Genomic DNA, 4,253 nt, shown 5'->3' with positions numbered 1-4,253 from the left:
AAGTAAGTATTCAGGGGTTCTCAAGGCAAGAAAACTGAAGTGGTTTGCCATTCCCTTCTCCAGATCCTAAAGGAAATCAGTCCTGAATATTCACTGGAAGGACTGATGCTGAAGCTGAAACTCCCAATACTTTGGCCACCTGATGCAAAGAACTGACTCATTTGAAAAGACCCTGATGCTGTGAAAGACTGAAGGTGGGAGGAGAAGAGGATGACAGAGGATGAGATGGTTGGATGGCATGAGTTTGAGCAAGCTCCGGGAGTTGGTGATAGACAGGGAGGCCTGGTGTGCTGCGGTCCGTGGGGTTACAGAGTCGGACACGACTGAGAGACTGAACTGAACTAAACTGAAAGTATTCAGAAAAAGAAAGGGTGAATAGAGCATGGTCTCTTCCCTACAGGTAAGGGAAATTGACATTTCACAGATGTGGGCCATTTCGTATATTACAGTGGGTTACTATGGGTATATGGCGGGTAGGCAGGGAGTATGGAGTGGAGAGTTATTTGCTCTCACTTTGGGGAGTAAAGGTCAGGGAAAGTTTTACATAAGAGAAGACACTTCATCTGAAAACCAAGAAAAAATTCCATTTACAATAGCATCAAAAGAAAAAAAAACCACTTAAATGAACTACTGTATATATACCAAAAACTACAAAACATTGTTTAAAGAAATTAAAGAGGATCTGAATAAATCAATTGTTAAGACTTACTATTGTTTGTATGGTAATACTATGAAAATTAATCTACAGATTAAATGCAATCCCTATTAAATTTTCAACTGCAAGGGATGCAGAATAGCCAAAACAATCTTGACAAAGAAGAGCAGAGTTGGAGGACATCGCCTTCCTGATTTCAAAACTAACTACAAGTCTAAGTGATCAAGAGAATGTGATACTGGCATAGAGATGGTAATATAGACCAATGGAAGAGAACTGCAAATCCAGGAGTAAACATATACATTTATGGTGAACTGATTTTTATGAGTATCAAGAACATTAAATGGGGGAGAAAGATAGTCTGTTTTTACGAATGGTATGGAATAATGTAGTGTAGTAGTGTTAGCCACTCAGTTGTGTCCGACTCCTTGCGACCCCATGCGCTGTAGCCCACCAGGGTCCTCTGTACATGGGGATTCTCCAGGCAAGAACACTGGAGTGGGTTGCCATTCCCTTCTCCAACGGAATAACCAAATGTAAAAGAATGAACCACGTGTTCCTTCCTCACACTATTTACGAAAGCTAACTTTATCCTTATGATTATACAGTGGAAGTGATAAATAGATTTAAGGGACTAGATCTGATAGATAGAGTGCCTGATGAACTATGGATGGAGGTTCATGACATTGTACAGGAGACAGGGATCAAGACCATCCCCATGGAAAAGAAATGCAAAAAAGCAAAATGGCTGTCTGGGGAGGACTTACAAATAGCTGTGAAAAGAAGAGAAGTGAAAAACAAAGGAGAAAAGGAAAGATATTCCCATCTGAATGCAGAATTCCAAAGAATAGCAAGGAGAGATGAAAAAGCCTTCCTCAGTGATCAATGCAAAGAAATAGAGGAAAACAACAGAATGGGAAAGACTAGAGATCTCTTCAAGAAAATTAGAGATACCAAAGGAACATTTCATGCAAAGATGGGCTCGATAAAGAACAGAAATGGTATGGACCTAACAGAAGCAGAAGATATTAAGAAGAGGTGGCAAGAATACACAGAAGAACTGTACAAAAAAGATCTTCACGACCCAGATAATCACAATGTGTGATCATTCACCTAGAGCCAGACATCCTGGAATGTGAAGTCAAGTGGGCTTTAGAAAGCATCACTACGAACAAAGCTAGTGGAGGTGATGGCATTCCAGTTGAGCTATTCCAAATCCTGAAAGATGATGCTGTGAAAGTGCTGCACTCAATATGCCAGAAAATCTGGAAAACTCAGCAGTGGCTACAGGACTGGAAAAGGTCAGTTTTCATTCCAATCCCAAAGAAAGGCAATGCCAAAGAATGCTCAAACTACTGCACAATTGCACTCATCTCACACGCTAGTAAAGTAATGCTCAAAATTCTCCAAGCCAGGCTTCAGCAATACGTGAACCATGAACTTCCAGATGTTCAAGCTGGTTTTAGAAAAGGCAGAGGAACCAGAGATCAAATTGCCAACATCCTCTGGATCATCGAAAAAGCAAGAGAGTTCCAGAAAAACATCTATTTCTGCTTTATTGACTATGCCAAAGCCTTTGACTGTGTGGATCACAATAAACTGTGTTAAATTCTGAAAGAGATGGGAATACCAGACCACCCGACCTGCCTCTTGAGAGATTTGTATGCAGGTCAGGAAGCAACAGTTAGAACTGGACATGGAACAACAGACTGGTTCCAAATAGGAACAGGAGTACATCAAGGCTGTATATTGTCACCCTGCTTATTTAACTTACATACAGAATACATCATGAGAAACACTGGGCTGGATGAAGCACAAGCTGGAATCAAGAATACCAGGAGAAATATCAATAACCTCAGATATGCAGAGGATACCACCCTTATGGCACAAAGTGAAGAGGAACTAAAAAGCCTCTTGATGAAAGTGAAGGAGGAGAGTGAAAAAGTTGGCTTAAAGCTCAACATTCAGAAAACTAAGATCATGGCATCTGGTCTCATCACTTCATGGGAAATAGTGTCAGACTATTTTGGGGGGCTCCAAAATCACTGCAGATGGTGATTGCAGCCATGAAATTAAAAGACACTTACTCCTAGGAAGGAAAGTTATGACCAACCTAGATAGTATATTGAAAATCAGAGACATTACTTTGCCAGCAAAGGTCCATCTCGTCATGGCTATGGTTTTTCCAGTAGTTATGCATGGATGTGAGAATTGGACTATAAAGAAAGCTGAGTGCTGAAGAATTGATGCTTTTGAACTGTGGTGTTGGAGAAGACTCTTGAGAGTCCCTTGGACTGCAAGGAGATCCAGCCAGTCCATCCTAAAGGAGATTAGTCCTGGGTGTTCATTTGAAGGACTGATGTTGAAGCTGAAACTCCAATACTTTGGCCATCTCACACAAAGAGTTGACTCATTTGAAAAGACCCTAATACTGGGAAGGATTGGGGGCAGGAGGAGAAGGGGACGACTGAGGATGAGATGGCTGTATGACATCACTGACTCGATGGACATGAGTTTGGGAAGACTCTGCAAGTTGGTGATGGACAGGGAGGCCTGGCGTGCTGTAATTCGTGGGGTCGAAGAGTCGGACGTGACTGAGTGACTGAACTGAACTGAACTTTATCCTGCACAGGCAGTTATGTTGATCTGCAGTTTATTGGGTTCTTGTTTCTAATCTGATGCTGCTGCTGCTGCCAAGTCGCTTCAGTCGTGTCTGACTCTGTGCGACCCAATGGACTGCAGCCCACCAGGCTTCTCCGTCCATGGGATTCTCCAGGCAAGAACACTGGAGTGGGTTGCCATTTCCTTCTCCAATTTCTAATCTGATAGAAAGCGCTGAAGTCAGGGAACATAACTGTTTGGGTCATTGATACATGCCAGGTGCCCAGGGCCGGGCTCCACACAGATTAGTTGAATGGATGCCTAACTGCGAAGGCAGAGAGCTGTGATCAGGAGATCCAGGCTTCTCTAGGCTGAGGTGCCCAGTGGCCTGGCACTGCCTTCTTCTGAGACTGATCTTGTCGAGCCTCCTCCACAACATCCGAGGCTTTGCTGGTCTAGGGCATGGCTGTCGCTTAACACTGTGTTTGCAAAATTTATAGCACTTGAGTGCAAAGAAGTTCACCTCTGCCAAAGTCAACACCAAATAAGGGCTGTGACATGCAGTCCAGCCTGGGAAAGTCAGGGTTGGGCAGAAAGGGGTAGGGAGGTCCTTTCTCTAAGGCAGCAGAGCAGTGGATCGAAAGACAGGAAGTAGGCAAGCCCAAGCTGCTTGAGTAGATGCTCTTTAATTCTGCCTTTCATGCTATCATCCTCAAGAGAGAGAGAGAAAAAAAAAGAAAGGCAGGGAGGAAATGAAGTTCATTGAAGTCCCAGTGCTAGGCTCTCAGAGGCGAACTTTCCATATTAGGTATCATTTAATTAGAAGGAATTCTTTCACAGATAGGTCACTGAATATGAGGAGTCAAGGTGTTCCCTGCCTCTTACGCCTGTGAAGTCAAGGGATCATTTGTTACAGATGCTAAACTCTTCTAAGGACTTCAGCACGAGAGGTGCAAACTCCCAGTTCACTACGAACCAAGAAGGGCCAGAACGCAGA

This window comes from Bos javanicus, chromosome 7 (genome assembly GCF_032452875.1).
Source record: "Bos javanicus breed banteng chromosome 7, ARS-OSU_banteng_1.0, whole genome shotgun sequence".
Classification (NCBI taxonomy): Eukaryota; Metazoa; Chordata; class Mammalia; order Artiodactyla; family Bovidae; genus Bos; species Bos javanicus.
This window is presented reverse-complemented; position numbering follows the sequence as displayed.